Below are 17,094 nucleotides of genomic sequence, written 5' to 3'. Positions count from 1 at the left end.
GAGGCAGAGGAGATGGGTGGAGCTGCTGAGTGACTATGATTGCAAGATTCAGTATCATCCGGGTAAGGCGAATGTCGTGGCAGACGCCCTAAGCCGGAAGTCACTAGGCAGTCTATCCCACATCGCGGCAGAGAGGAGACCAGTGGTGAAGGAGTTCTACAAGCTTTTTGAGGAAGGTCTACAGATGGAGTTGTCTGGTACAGGTGCCTTGGTGGCCCAGATGAGAGTAGCACCCGTGTTTCTGGAGCAGGTGGCTCAGAAACAGCATGAGGACCCGGAGTTAGTGAAGGTTGCCAGGACTGTTCAGTCAGGCAAGGATAGCGAGTTCAGATTCAACAGTAAGGGGATCCTCCGCTATGGGAGCAGACTATGTGTACCAGATGACATTGGGCTAAAAGGAGACATTATGAGGGAGGCTCATAATGCAAGATACAGCATTCACCCCGGAGCCACCAAGATGTATCAAGATTTGAAGAAAGTTTATTGGTGGCCAGCGATGAAGAAAGAAGTGGCACAGTTTGTGTCCGCCTGCGAAATATGTCAGAGGGTGAAGCTGGAACATCAGAAGCCGGCTGGAATGCTTAACCCGCTACCTATCCCAGAATGGAAATGGGAGAATATAGCTATGGACTTCATAGTGGGGTTACCGGCGGCGTCCAACAGAGTGGACTCCATATGGGTGATTGTGGACAGACTCACCAAATCTGCTCACTTCATTCCTGTCAGGAGTGGCTACTCTGTGGACAAGTTGGCGCAGGTGTATGTCGATGAGATCGTCAGGCTGCATGGGGTTCCTGTTTCGATAGTGTCAGATAGAGGGCCCCAGTTCACCTCCAGATTTTGGCAGAGTCTGCAGAATGCCATGGGTACTAGGTTGGATTTCAGTACTGCCTTCCACCCCCAGACTGATGGACAGTCAGAAAGGACCATCCAGACTATCGAGGATATGCTCAGAATGCGTGTGCTAGACTTTGGCGGTTCTTGGAGGCAGCATCTACCTTTGGTGGAGTTTGCCTACAACAACAGCCATCATGCTAGCATCGGGATGGCTCCATATGAAGCTTTGTATGGAAGGAAGTGCAGATCACCTGTTTGCTGGGAGGAAGTTGGAGAAAAGGCCTTGGCAGGGCCTGAGTTAGTAGAGATCACCAGCAGGGTGGTACCCATAATCAGAGAAAGAATCAAGACTGCTGTAAGCAGACAGAAGAGCTATGCAGACGTCCGCAGAAGACAGTTAGAGTTTCAGGAGGGGGATCTGGTATTGCTCAAGGTGTCTCCAATGAAGGGAGTGGTTCGCTTCGGGAAGAAATGTAAACTAGCCCCACGATACATCGGACCCTTTGAAATCTTGCAAAAGATTGGGAATGTGTCGTACAAGCTGGATTTACCTGCTTCGATGGAAAGAGTCCATCCGGTTTTCCATGTTTCAATGTTGAGGAAGTTTGTGTCAGATCCGAGCAAGGTTCTTAGTGAGCCTGATGTGGAGGTCCAAGAGGATCTCACCTATGTTGAACAGCCAGTACGGATCATAGACACCCAGATCAGAAAGTTAAGAAACAAGGAAATCCCGATGGTGAAAGTCCTGTGGAACCACCACAACTTGGAAGAATGCACTTGGGAGACACGGGAGTCTATGCTCCAGCAGTACCCTCTTCTCTTTTAAGGTTAGATCCCTATGTGTTTATGTGCCTTGTATGTGTGTTATGTTCCTTGCCATGCTATGTGTGCTAGTTGAGGTACATTCGGGGACGAATGTTCTTAAGGGGGGGAGAATGTAATACCCGGCTAGACTCCGGTATCGGAATTCCTACCGTCCGGTGGAATCTCGGATGTCGGAGACCTCTAGAAGGGTAGAACTATGCTTTCATAAAATGTTTTCATGTTTTTAATGGTTTTAAAGTATGAAACTAAATGAGTTTTTTGCATGAAAATAGCATTGGAGGGAAACCCAGGTTCGGCCGCCGAAAGTCAAGTTCGGCCGCCGAACATGCATGCGTTTTGGAGGCACGTTAGGCCCCCGAAAGCATGAGTTAGGGAAGTTCAGGTTCGGCCGCCGAAAGTCAAGTTCGGCCGCCGAACATTGCATGGATGCGGAGGCACATTCGGCCCCCGAACGTGGCCTGGCCAGCCACCTATAAAAAGGGCACTTAGCCGAAATGGGCGAGCTTTCTCCCATTTTCGGCCACAGCAAGCTTCCGACCTTCCCTTTGCAACTCTAGTGTTCTTCCTCCAAATCTCTTCCATTTTTCTTGAGTTTTAAACTCACATTTCAAGTTTTGAACGTTTAAACCAAGTTTTGGAGCTTTGGGAACTCAGGAGCTCATTTTCGTGGATCTCCAAGTTTAGGTCGTCTCCCTCTCAATCTTCAAGAGGTAAGGGCCGATCTTAAACTCCTCATGTGTTTTAAGTAAGTTTTATGCTAGATCTAAGGGTAGAAATGCATGTTAGGTTATATGTTGAGTTTATGGGTTATTTTGATGATTTGAGCAATGTATGTTGATTTTTGTGTGTTTGAAGTGTTGTAGTTGGGGTATATGATAGTTTGAGACCCCTAGGTGTAATGTATGTGCGGTATGCATGTTGTAGAACGAGATTATGCATGATTGGAGGTTTTGGGAGGCAAGAGGTTCGGTTGAACCAAGTTTCTGCCCTTCTGGCAGAAACCAGGTTCGGCCGCCGAAGGGAGTTTCGGCCGCCGAACCCCCTTTGTGGAGGCAGCATTCGGCTGCCGAAGTTGCCCCCGAAAAGAGACTTTCGTCTCTGTCTGGGACTTTCGGCCGCCGAAGGTGCCGCCGAACCTACCTGAGTTTCGTCTCTGTCCAGGACTTTCGGCTGCCGAAGGTGCCGCCGAAAGTGCCCTGTTCAGCCACTTCATGCATATCTCTATGTGATATTTTCAGGATGTTTTAGGGGGTTTTTGGGGAATATATTAGAGTTATGTTTTTGTATGTTTGGTCCCTCATTGGAGTCCACCTGTGTAGGTTCGGACCCGAGGAACCAAGGACCCCAGCAGTGAGCCAGCTGCTACAGAGTTTGTCAGAGTCAGCCAGAGGTGAGTGGAACTAAACTTAACCTTTTTAAATTAAGAAATGAAATGCTTTTATCATGCTTCATGCATCATGATCATATTATAGGTTTTTTGCATTAGAATTCACGACTATGCCGCATTGTATTGTTGTGATAGATGATAGTGGATGGACATTAGGATGATTCATTAGCCTTCTGAATACGAAGTCCTGTGGTGCCCATAATAGGGCCGGGCAATACGAAGTCCTGTGGTGCCCATAATAGGGCCGGGCAATAACTCCGAGTACGAAGTCCTGTGGTGCCCATAATAGGGCCGGGCAATACGAAGTCCTGTGGTGCCCATAATAGGGCCGGGCATGGAGTTGAGGGATTTTTGAATCAGTCCATCCGTGGTGTGATTTGTTTGTGCAGTGACGCATTTCATGATAGCATGTTTTAAATATTCTTTTTATAGTTCTACTCACTGGGCATCTAGCTCACCCCTCTCCCCTAACCCCCAGGTTTGCAGGTACGGGATAGATAGAGAAGGCAAGACGAGAAAAAGTCATATGTATGTAATAGTTAGTTTGTGGACATGACAATTGTATTATGACGAAATGTAAAAATATTCAGAATGTTATGTAATGAGGTTATTGAGGATAGAGTTGTGCTTGACCATAATGTATTGTTAATCCCTTTTGTATATACATGATCTTATGTTATGATGTTTATGTAAACTAACTCAATACAGGTTGTTTTGCCTTTAAGGCTTGATGAGATCCCACAGAGGGACTATGTTATGAATATGTTCAGAGTATGCACAGGTTGAGTTAATTGATGACAGTATGTATGAGGAAAAGTTTTAATTTTTATGCATGTTGTTGATCATGTATGGGATTATACAGGTTTACAGGTTATATGTCAGGCTTGCTACGGGTCCCGGCGGCCTTAAGTCGACCCGGATCCTAGCGCCGGTAGCGGTCCGGATTTTCGGGGCGTTACAAGGACGTTCAACTTATGGGTCATCACCCCAGGGTCAATCCCGGGCATGTCAGAAGGCTTCCAGGCGAAGCTCGACGCGTGATCTCGGATTAGGGCCATGAATTATGTTTTTTGTTCTTTAGTGAGGCCGACATTGAGACTAAAGACTTTATTCGTCTCTGCTTCCGATAAAGGAAAAGTCTCCAGCTCTCCGACCGGCTCTGTTCTGGTCTCTTTCTTCTCATCCCTGACCTCTAGCACCTCTAAGTCGAGCCTCTCGGCTGCCGAGCTCGGCTCTGCCGAGCTCGGCTCTGCCACTGTAGCTAAATACACTGCTCTCGCCTCTTCCTGGCTACCCCGGACTACTCCCACCCCTGTCTCTGTTGGGAACTTCAATGCCAGATATCTGATACTGGTGACGGCCTCGAAGTCAAACAGCGCAGGTCTCCCCAGGATTACGTTGTAGCTCAACGGGAGTTTGACCACTAAGAACACCGCATAATGGGTGCGAGTTCTTGGCGCTTCGCCTAAGGTGAGAGCCAGCTTCACCTTCCCCTCTACGGGTACTGGTACTCCTCCGATCCCCTTCACCGGTGCCTGATCCCGGACTAACTGCTCTTTAGGGATTCCCATTTGCTGGAAGACCCGGTATGGCAGCAGGTTAACCTTACTCCCATCATCCACTAGGATCTTCTTCACCCGATAGTTGTGAATGACGACTTCGATGACAAGAGCGTCGTCATGAGGCATCTGGACACCCTGAGCATCCTCCGGAGAGAAAGTGATGACCACTGGAGAATGCTCAAGGACCTGCATGACCTCGGCGCTGCTGCTTTCCCCCTCTCGGCTCCTTTTCTTCCCCCTACGGCTCATCCGACTCCCTGTTCCCCCAACAATCATGTTGATGGTCCCACTGGACCCATCATTCTCCGGACCAGCTCCCGTTCTCCTCGGCACTTGGGCTGCCGGATTGGGCTGAGGCCTCTGTCCCTCCGGTTTCTTTACGAAGTTCTTAAGGTGCCCTATTTTTATCAGCCTCTCAATCTCCGTGATCAACTGGAAGCAGTTATTGGTGTCATGGCTGTGCGTGCGGTGGTACTGACAATATTTGTCGGGATCTCGCTAGCTTGCCTCCGTTTTCATAGGCCTAGGCCATTGGAGGAACTCCTTGTCTTGGATAGCCATGAGCACTTCGGCTCTAGAGGCATTAAGTGAGGTCGGCTTCTCAGGGACCCACGGAGGGAGTGGCCTTTGGTCTCTTCGCTCCCAGGGTTTTCTGTAAGATTCAGGCCTTTTGCCGTGCTTTTTCTCGTGCCTCTCCGGCCTCCCTTCCTCCGGTGCTTTCCCCTTATCTGTTGCTCCCCTGGTGAACCTGCTTGTCAACAAAGCATCATCCTGCCTTATGTATTTTTCAGCCCGTTTCATCAGCTCGACTAGTGAGGTCGGAGGCTTCCTGCTCAATGAGCCAAAGAATTCAGCCGAGGTCGTCCCCTTTTGCATGGCTTCTACAGCTCTTCCCTCATTGAGCTCGGGAATTTGCAGGGCCTCCGTATTGAAACGAGCGACGTATTCCCTGAGTGATTCGTCTCTCCTCTACCTTATCGTCTCCAGGTAGCTCGTCTTCCTATCCGCGGGCACTCCGGCGATAAACCGGCTGATGAAGCGAGTGGCCAGATCTCCAAAGCTGCTGATACTTCCGGCCTCGAGGCTGTTGAACCACGCCCGTGTTGGCCCCGAGAGCGTCGTAGGGAATACCTTGCACATCAAGGCATCTGAAAGAGTTTGCAACTCCATGAAAGTCTTATAGTTCAGGACGTGCTCCCGGGGGTTCCCAGCTCCGTCGTACGCGGCCATAGGAGGCATCATAAATTTCTTGGGAACGGTCTCCTGTTGTACCCACTTCGAGAAGGGTGAAGAGGTGGGCAGGAGAGCCTGGTTCTGATCCCTCGTTCCCAGCTCGGCCAAGAGTTGCTCTCTCATCTTTTGCAACTTCTGGTCTACACTCTCCACTTCCTACCTGGGCCTCCTCTTCTAGCGGCACTCCTCCTCCCATGTCTCGCTCCCCATCTTTCCGGTGGTTCCGGCGGAATAACTGTCAACTTCATCGTTCTCAATCATCTCTCTCACCCTCCTTCCATGAACTCTGGCCTCTGGTTTTTCCCCTTCTCCTGTTCTTCTCCCCCTTTCTCCGGTTTTGCGGCTAACTGTTTGGGGATGGTTGAGAGTAGGTTGAGGTTCATTGGTTTGGGGCTCTTCTACCACTGGCAGTACGTTTGTTGGGGTGCTAAGGCCCCGTTGCTGCATCATCTGCCCCAACCAGTGGGCGGTGTTTTGTAGTTGGAGAGCCATGGTTTGGAGGTCCTGGTTGGACAAGGTGGCGGCGGAAGCATTCCCCGCCAAGCTCAGCGAGGAGTTGAAAGGGATGGGTGTTTGGTTGTTTGGTGTTGTGGGACTGGAAAAAGAGAACTGGTGCCCCTCTTCGGCAGAGCTCAGGTCATTTGGAGTGACGTTGTTTTCGTTGTAGTTAGTCATTATGGATGTAATACCCGGCTAGACTCCGGTATCGGAATTCCTACCGTCCGGTGGAATCTCGGATGTCGGAAGCCTCTAGTAGGGTAAAAACATGTTTTCAAAAAATGTTTTAATGTTTTTCATGGTTTTAAGTAAAGAGGAAATGAGTTTTTGAATGAAAACAACCTTGGAGGAAAACCCAGGTTCGGCCGCCGAACCTCCAGTTCGGCCGCCGAACCTCCAGGCATTTCGGGTGTGCCTTAGGCCCCCGAAGGTATAGGTTGAGGAAAGTCCAGGTTCGGCCGCCGAACCTCAAGTTCGGCCGCCGAACATGGCATGCATGCGGAGGCACGTTCGGCCCCCGAACGTGGCCTGGCCAGCCACTATAAAAGGGTCCCTTAGCCGAAAACGGGCGAGTTTTTCTCCCCATTGTCGGCCAAGGTGAGCTCTCTGCCGTTCCTCACCAATCCTTGAGTTTTTCCTTCAAATCTTTCAAGATTTTCACAAGTTTTTGCTTTGTTTTGAAGATTTTCGAGTTTAAAGCAAGTTTTGGAGCTTTGAGGTTCAAGAACTCAAAAATCTCCCACCTCCGAGTTTAGGACGTCTCTCTCTCTATCTTCAAGAGGTAAGAGCCGGTCTTAAGCTCATTTCATGTTTAAAGTAAGTTTTATGCAAGATCTATAGGGTAGAATGCATGTTTAGCTCATAGTTAGGTTTTTGAGTTTTTGTTGTGTTTTTGAGCAATGTGTTGTTGTTGTGTGTTGTAGTTGGGGTTTAAGTTAGTTTGAAGCCCCTAGGAGCCAATGTATGTATATTTGCATGATTTGAATGAGTTATATGCATGTTGGAAGTTTTGGAGGCAAATATGCATAGAAGAGCTGAGTTTCTGCCATTCTGGGAGAAACCAGGTTCGGCAGCCGAAGGAACTTTCAGCCGCCGAAGGAACTTTCGGCCGCCGAAGGAACTTTCGGCCGCCGAACCCTCTTGTGGAGGCAACATTCGGCTGCCGAAGCTTGCCCCCGAAAGAGGACTTTCGCCTCTGTCTGGGAGTTTCGGCCGCCGAAAGTGCCGCCGAACATGCATGAGTTTCGCCTCTGTCTGGGAGTTTCGGCCGCCGAAGGTGCCACCGAACCTGCCTGACTTTCGGCTCTGGAGGGACTTTCGGCCGCCAAACCTGCCGCCGAAAGTGTCCTGTCCAGCCTTCCTTTGCATGTTTTTGCATGATTGTTTTGAGGTGTTTAGGGGGTTTTTGGGGGATGTTTTTAGAGTTATGTTCTAGTTGTTTGGTCCCTCATTTGAGTCCACCTGTGTAGGTTCGGACCCGAGGAACCGAGGACCCCAGCAGTGAGTTCAGCTGCTTCTGAGTCAGTAGAGCTTCTGCCAGAGGTGAGTAGAATAAACCTTTATGTTTTAAAGCAAATGAATTATACAGTTGAGCATGTTCATGCATCATGAATGCCATGTGATGAATTAGGTTGTTTGCATTAGAACTCACGAATATGTTGCATTGCATTTATGATGTTGATGTGGATTGGTTATTGGATGACCCTTTAGTCCTCATATGATATGATGATGTTATGGCATGATACGGTATGGAAGTCCAGGTTGTACCCATTCTACGTCCCTGGCACTATGTAAGAGAAAGTCCAGGTTGTACCCATTCTACGTCCCTGGCACATTGGTATGTATGATATGTTATGTTAAGAGAAAGACCGGTTGTACCCATTCTACATCCCGGCACTTTGGAATGTAGAGGACTATTGGTGACAATACCATCCGAGATGTGATTTGTTGTGATGTGTTGCATTACATGATGGCATGAGATTTAAATGTTGTTTTCTATTATTCTGCTCACTGGGCTCTAGTAGCTCACCCCTTTTCCCTAATTCCCCAGGATTGCAGGTACGGGCTAGATAGAGAAGTCAAGAAGAGTAAAGTCTTGTAATTGTAATAGTTAGAAAGTGGACATGATAAATTGTAAGATGATGTATAACTGAATAGTTATGTTATGTATAATGATATTGAGGATTAGAAGTTATGCTTGACCCTATAGATATTGTAATCCCTTTTTGTTACATGATCTTAATGTTTATTGATGACTATGTTAGCCAACTCAACACATGTTATGCCACCCATTGGGGGCATTGATGAGATCCCATAGAGGGGTCAAGTTTATGATGATGATTATGTTCAGTGCATGCACAGGTTGAGTTTGGCGTATGATAGAATGTATGAAAGAAAAGTTTTAATTTTTATGTATGTTGTTGATCATGTATGGGATTAAACAGGTTTACAGGTTGCATGTCAGGCTTGCTACGGGTCTCGGCCGCCTTAAGCCGATCTGGATCCTAGCGCCGGTAGCGGTCCGATTTTCGGGTCGTTACAGAATAGTATCAAAGCCCTAGGTTCATATGGTCAGACCTAGAGTGTCGGGCTCATAGATGTTGTAGAAGGTCAAGCACAATAGGAAGATCATGTCCACTAGGATAGGATGTGGAGTCCTGTCTTGCAGGATGATGTGAAATGCCATGATTATATGCATGTGCATTAATGATATGTGATGAGGGTTCATGTGTGCCCACATGAACCATATGATGCTGATGTTTGCTTGTTATGTGCTGCTTTTCAGAAAACAGGATGAGAGGAACTCGTCGATCTGCACGATTGACTGGAGTACCACCTGAGGATGAGGGCACGAGCGCCCGTCCTCCTACATTGCCTAGGGCAATGTCTAGTAGGTCTAACAGAGAAAGAGCAGTAAGAGACCCTAGAAGGTCTCTGGATCTGGGTAGGAGCAGATCAGTGAGGGGAACAGTTCAGGGAGGAATGTCAGAAGACATGGGGGATGATATGGATGTAGAGCAGAGGAGGGATGGCAGTCTGGGAGTTAGCATGTCAAAAGAGGGAATGGGAGAGTCCCAAGGAGGCGCTCAGGCCTCGGGATTTGTTCAGCTACCCCACTACCCACACTTCTCACAAAATCTCGGGTATTCGATGGGAGGTACATCGGATTACCCTAGCTTCACCCCTTATCCCACACAGATGCCATACCCACCCTACTACCCACCATATTCACAATACCCAATGTATCCACCCCCACCTTACTATCCAAATCCAGCAAACCCTACCTCAGAAAATGTTGCACCACCTCCACCACCTACAGAACCAGCAGCCCCAGTTACTCAACCTCCTAGACCTAGCTCAGCCAGTAGGAGCAAGGTCAAGATGACCGACTACATGAAACTGGGTGCTCCTCAGTATGAAAAAGGGGATGACCCATTTATGTATCTTGAAAGGGTTAAGGTGATCACAGATGAGATTGGGGCTGATGACAGTAGAGCCATTCAGATGGCTGGGTTCACTCTTAAGTGCAAGAAGGCACGAGAGTGGTTCAAGAATTATGTGAACCCGAAAGTAGACAGCATGTCATGGGAGGAGTTTGCAAACGAGTTTGCAGGATGGGCTTTCCCAGATAGTTCAAGGGAGCTGAAGATGATAGAGTTTGAGCAATTGAGGCAGACTGATGAGATGGGTGTAGAGGAGTTCACAGATAGATTCTTGGAGCTGTTGCCATTTGCAGGGCAAAATCTTGATTCGGACCAGAAAAGGTCAAGGAGGTATATCATGAAACTCCACTCCAGATATTCCTCCTTGATCCAGTCAGCAGATAGGGAGAGCTTCCACGCCATAGTGGATATGGCCCGGAAAATGGAGGCCAGTGCCATCGTTCAGGGAACAGTTAGACAGTCTGTGGCACAGCCTTCTGGTTCCAAGACCCCAGGCTCTTCTTCTCTGAGTGCAGCAGCTTCAGGTAGCAAAAAGTGGAGTAACACCACTAGGAAGCCCAAGAAGAACAAGTTTTGGAACAAGGTCAAGTCCAGTATGGGACTAGGGAGTGGCTCGAGCTCTGGTGCGGATAATGCAGTTTGTGCAAAGTGTGGTAGGCCACACAGGGGAGTTTGTCGGGCTGGGACAGCAGCCTGTTTCAGATGCGGGCAAGAGGGACACATGGCTCGGGAGTGTCCTAGGGTAGCTTTTGGAACACAGTCTCAGCAGACGGCTTCAGGTAGTGTAGCACAGCCAGCAGCTCCAGCCACGACTCAGGCCAATGGCAGAGGCAGAGGGAGAGGGGCAGCCTCTTCTTCAGCGGGTTTCAGAGGTGAAGGTCCATCAGCTCCAGCACGGATCTTCACAATGACTCAGCAAGAGGCAGATGCATCTAACACCGTGGTGGCAGGTAACTTAGTCATTGGTTGTTCAGATGTGTATGCCATGCTATGTGCTAGTTGAGGAACATTCGGGGACGAATGTTCTTAAGGGGGGGAGAATGTAATACCCGGCTAGACTCCGGTATCGGAATTCCTACCGTCCGGTGGAATCTAGGATGTCGGAAGCCTCTAGTAGGGTAGAAACATGTTTTCAAAAAATGTTTTAATGTTTTTCATGGTTTTAAGTAAAGAGGAAATGAGTTTTTAAATGAAAACAACCTTGGAGGAAAACCCAGGTTCGGCCGCCGAACCTCAAGTTCGGCCGCCGAACATGCAGGCATTTCGGGTGTGCCTTAGGCCCCCGAAGGTATTGGTTGAGGAAAGTCCAGGTTCGGCCGCCGAACCTCAAGTTCGGCCGCCGAACATGGCATGCATGCGGAGGCACGTTCGGCCCCCGAACGTGGCCTGGCCAGCCACTATAAAAGGGTCCCTTAGCCGAAAACGGGCGAGTTTTTCTCCCTATTGTCGGCCAAGGTGAGCTCTCCGCCGTTCCTCACCAATCCTTGAGTTTTTCCTTCAAATCTTTCAAGATTTTCACAAGTTTTTGCTTTGTTTTGAAGATTTTCGAGTTTAAAGCAAGTTTTGGAGCTTTGAGGTTCAAGAACTCAAAAATCTCCCACCTCTGAGTTTAGGACGTCTCTCTCTCTATCTTCAAGAGGTAAGAGCCGGTCTTAAGCTCATTTCATGTTTAAAGTAAGTTTTATGCAAGATCTATGGAGTAGAATGCATGTTTAGCTCATAGTTAGGTTTTTGAGTTTTTGTTGTGTTTTTGAGCAATGTGTTGTTGTTGTGTGTTGTAGTTGGGGTTTAAGTTAGTTTGAAGCCCCTAGGAGCCAATGTATGTATATTTGCATGATTTGAATGAGTTATATGCATGTTGGAAGTTTTGGAGGCAAATATGCATAGAAGAGCTGAGTTTCTGCCATTCTGGGAGAAACCAGGTTTGGCAGCCGAAGGAACTTTTGGCCGCCGAACCCTCTTGTGGAGGCAACATTCGGCTGTCGAAGCTTGCCCCCCGAAAGAGGACTTTCGCCTCTGTCTGGGAGTTTCGGCCGCCGAAAGTGCTGCCGAACATGCATGAGTTTCGCCTCTGTCTGGGAGTTTCGGCCGCCGAAGGTGCCGCCGAACCTGCCTGACTTTCGGCTCTGGAGGGACTTTCGGCCGCCGAACCTGCCGCCGAAAGTGCCCTGTCCAGCCTTCCTTTGCATGTTTTTGCATGATTGTTTTGAGGTGTTTTAGGGGGTTTTTGGGGGATGTTTTTAGAGTTATGTTCTAGTTGTTTGGTCCCTCATTTGAGTCCACCTGTGTAGGTTCGGACCCGAGGAACTGAGGACCCCAGCAGTGAGTTCAGCTGCTTCTGATTCAGTAGAGCTTCTGCCAGAGGTGAGTAGAATAAACCTTTATGTTTTAAAGCAAATGAATTATACAGTTGAGCATGTTCATGCATCATGAATGCCATGTGATGAATTAGGTTGTTTGCATTAGAACTCACGAATATGTTGCATTGCATTTATGATGTTGATGTGGATTGGTTATTGGATGACCCTTTAGTCCTCATATGATATGATGATGTTATGGCATGATACGGTATGGAAGTCCAGGTTGTACCCATTCTACGTCCCTGGCACTATGTAAGAGAAAGTCCAGGTTGTACCCATTCTACGTCCCTGACACATTGGTATGTATGATATGTTATGTTAAGAGAAAGACCGGTTGTACCCATTCTACGTCCCGGCACTTTGGAATGTAGAGGACTATTGGTGACAATACCATCCGAGATGTGATTTGTTGTGATGTGTTGCATTACATGATGGCATGAGATTTAAATGTTGTTTTCTATTATTCTGCTCACTGGGCTCTAGTAGCTCACCCCTTTTCCCTAATTCCCCAGGATTGCAGGTACGGGCTAGACAGAGAAGTCAAGAAGAGTAAAGTCTTGTAATTGTAATAGTTAGAAAGTGGACATGATAAATTGTAAGATGATGTATAACTGAATAGTTATGTTATGTATAATGATATTGAGGATTAGAAGTTGTGCTTGACCCTATAGATATTGTAATCCCTTTTTGTTACATGATCTTAATGTTTATTGATGACTATGTTAGCCAACTCAACACATGTTATGCCACCCATTGGGGGCATTGATGAGATCCCATAGAGGGGTCAAGTTTATGATGATGATTATGTTCAGTGCATGCACAGGTTGAGTTTGGCGTATGATAGAATGTATGAAAGAAAAGTTTTAATTTTTATGTATGTTGTTGATCATGTATGGGATTAAACAGGTTTACAGGTTGCATGTCAGGCTTGCTACGGGTCTCGGCGGCCTTAAGCCGATCTGGATTCTAGCGCCGGTAGCGGTCCGATTTTCGGGTCGTTACAATGGATCTCAGTGGGTATTGTGAGAGTGGAACTCCGGTGATGGAAAGATCTCCTTCGTTCCCACAAACGGCGCCAATTGATGATCTGAGATCTAGAAAATAGGGTTTACAATGGGTTCTGTAAAACTGGGAAAAGCTTAGACCTAAAGGAGAGTATTTCCCCTTTTATACGTTTCCTTTTATCCGCTAGTGATGGGTAACAGAACGTGTGTCATTGGGCCACCTGTCCCTGCTACGTTGATATGGACGTACAAGGGAATCAGATCTCTGTCCCATGCGTAACGGCCCCTGATTCTCCCCGGGCGCGCATACGGATGGTTCCACAAGGCGAATGGGCTGAATTCTTTCCTGGTTCCGAGCTGGGTCGGAAGATAAGGTTAAGACTAGACCCAGAGGGAATCTGTTCATTGGGCTGGAAGAGTTGGGCCGGCCTGTTTGAAGAAATTGATTGGAACCCAGTCTCTGAGTTGAGGGGGCTGGACCTGGTTCTTGGAGGGGGCTTAGAAGCCTTCAGACTATGAGCTGTCCTAATGGGCCCGGCCTTAGACTGGGGCGAAGAAACCCAGTGGTCATCAGTCCTGAAGAGTTCCGTCGAGGGCCGGGCACATTGGAATATGTAGAGGGTTATTGGTGACAAGTCCCTCTTGATGTGAATTGTTTGTATTATGACGCATTTCATACGAGCATATGTTTATTAAACTGTTTTTATGTTCTGCTCACTAGGCTCTTGTAGCTTATTCCTTTCCCCTAACCCCAGGTTTGCAGGGTCAAAGATAGCTCGGGGAGTCGGCATAGTAGCTGGTATAGTCTAATGTAATAGTATAGTTGTGAATATGTATTGTTTAATGGATTAAAATTATGCTCTGCCCTAGTTTTTGTCCTTGCAATCCCTGTTAATATGATCTTTATGTAAAAGTTTTAATTATGAATTATGTTTGAACCAAGCTTGAGGCATGTGATGTTAACCATACTAGAGCATTTGATGAGAGCTCTAGTATGGGTTTTATGTTTTCAGTTTTGACACATGCACAAGTCGAGTCATAGTTCATGAAATGTTTAAGTTTTTGTGATAATGTATGGTCATGTATGGTTTTTTTTAATAGGTACATAGGATGTATAGTAGGCTTGCTACGGGCTCTGGTGACCTTAAGTCGATCTGAACCCTAGTGCTGGTAGCGGTCTGATTTCCGGGTCATTACAAATGTGTTGCCATTCGCTACTGCTCTAGCTACCTCAGTGTTGCTCCTATGGGACAATGCTGTTTGTGAGAGCACGTCTGTCCACGGAACTCCATTTTTACTGTTCACTCCTTCGTATTCTCTTGCCGTTGTCCCCTCTGAAACCTCCTTTTTTCAGAAAAAAAATTATTGTATCGTGTGTGCTGAGTAGTGCAGTTGGACTTCCTTTTAGTTTTAATGGCCATATATTTTTTTGCATGTGTCTGTATTCTGTTTATGTTGATTGAACACTTCATCTATTCTGTGAATGTCATCATGCACCGGTTATTCTATTTCGTGATGCGACTACATATTTCAACTCTTTTTCTGTTTTCTCTTGTCTCCGTCATTATGCTGTCATTTGTTGTTGCTTTGGCCAACTCAGTGTTGCTCCCATGGGATGATGCCATTTGTGAGAGCGCGTCTGTCTATGAAACTTTGTGTCTACTGTTTACTCTGCTTCGTGTCCTCTTATTGTTGTCCTCCCTGAAACTGCTGTTTTTTTTTAAATAAAATAATTGCATTATTGTGTATTGAGTGGTGCAGTTGGACTCTCTTTTTAGTTTTAATGGCTATATATTCTTATACATGGGTCTATATTATGTTAGTATTGACTGAATACTTTATTTGTTCCGTGAATGTCTTCATACACAGGTATTTTGTTGCGTGAGCAGTCTCACACATGGCTTGCATTCAAGGTTTAGCTTTACCTTAGCCACCGTTTTCTGTTTTATTTGCCTTTTATTGGTTGCTGGTGGTTTATTAGACGTGATATCTAACTGCTCATTCAATATTTCTTCAGAACATCATTAGTTCCTTTAATAGACTTGATTGTTAACTTTTACCATTTAATACGAATTCATCTCCTTTTTTAGTTACATGCTTAGCTTATGTTCATACTCCAAATATCATACTCCAAATATTATGCTCTACACTTCATTAATTGTTTTGCTAGATTTGGTGAGATATCACTCTCTTTGCAGGATTTTCTAAACGATTTGAAGTTTGCAGGCTTCGTTTTGCCTATAAATAGTTTGTTTGCATGGTTGTCTTTCAAGTTGGCCTTTTATAGTCTTTCTGTTTTCTTTTCCTGTCTTTCCATATTGTCTTCTGACTGTTCCTTCTGAGATTCATGCTGACTTCTTATCCCTTATTGTGCAGTGCTATTGTCCTGCCCTGCTTTTCCCTTTGTGTCGTTGTTGTGGTTTTACTCGGTATTGAATTGGCTGAACTTCTGAAATTCTTGCTATCCCTTATTGTGCATTGTTGTTGCCTTACCATGCTTTTCTCTTTGTGCCGCTCCTGCGGTTTTATTTGATATTGCTGCTCAACTTCTTTTTGTACTGTTTTTACAGTTGTTTTGTTATTTGCTACGAATATATCCATTTACAAGGAAGAGGATCAGTGTCTTTACATTGAACCTATTAGGAGTTTTAACCGACCAAGAAGATGCAAGCATTAGTATTTTCATGACTCAATTTTATAGAAATAAAGATGTTGTTTCTGTCAATAAAATTGAGATGAAGGCAGTTTTAGAAGAAATTGCTAGTTAATTAATTTGTTGTCTGATGCATGTAGAAGCTTCATGCTTTTTTTTTTATTTTGATATATACAGAATTTACATTTTTTTTTATTGATGTATGCATAAGCTGCATGTTTTTTTTTTAATATTTTTTTGATATTGTTTTTTCTCTATCGTCAGTGATGATAGTTGGGCCCTGGACACTCCGGCTTAGGCTAAACCTGTACTGGAAAGATCAAGTCTTAACTCTATTAAGATTCAACAATCAGGCTTGCCTCATGTATAAGCTCAGAACTCGCATTGATGAGTTGGACTGGGCTCAGCCTACACACGGAAGGCCTGACTCCGTTTATCCCTTTGGCCCGTGAGATAATAAACCTCGTGACGTCCGAAATCATGTACAAACAGTGCCGGATGGAATTAAATGGTCGTTTGACAATGGAAAATGATATAGTATATTTGTATATACAGCCAGTATGACTGTGGCAGAAGGGTACAAACGCAAGACGATGGTTACGTGTTATTAGACGATAAAAGGAAACAAGAATAAAGGAAATAAGGGAGAGACATTAGATTAAATTTATCAAAATATACCTTAAGTCTATCCCTTACTGAATTTTAGGACATGAATTAGAAAATATTTATTAAAATCCCTCTGGAGATTGTTCTTCAACTTATTTAGATTTACCTGATACATGCTATCATGTAGAATCATCGCAAAGTGGTATGCAGTCGGTCAAAATAATCTTTCCACATGCAAATGTGAATAAGAATAAATATATCCTATAAGGGTAAGTGTTAGTATTCTTAATATTATTATATCATATAATAAATAATTAATAGAAAATAAGTCTTTATCTAAATAACTCCTCGTTTTAAATGAAGTGTCATAAAACACTCTCAAATTCAAGACAAGATGAATATTAGAGAGTGCTCAAGAAGAAGCCCCACTTCGTATAGCTTAAGACTTGTTAGATTTGGTGCCAGTCAGCTGCAAAACCAAACATACGAGATGAGACAATAAAATAATAAACGGCAACGAACTAATGAACTATGCTTTATGTTCCTTCTTAATTGATTGGTACATTCTTCTCGGACAAAATCAACTCAAAGGGATAAGGGCTGCTGGACACATAAGCGGCAAAAGACAACATGCACAGTTGATTCAATTTAAAATTGATTTAAATTGAATAAATTAAAATCAATTA

This window comes from Manihot esculenta, chromosome 13 (genome assembly GCF_001659605.2).
Source record: "Manihot esculenta cultivar AM560-2 chromosome 13, M.esculenta_v8, whole genome shotgun sequence".
NCBI classification, from domain to species: Eukaryota; Viridiplantae; Streptophyta; class Magnoliopsida; order Malpighiales; family Euphorbiaceae; genus Manihot; species Manihot esculenta.
Note: the sequence above shows the minus strand (reverse complement) of the source record.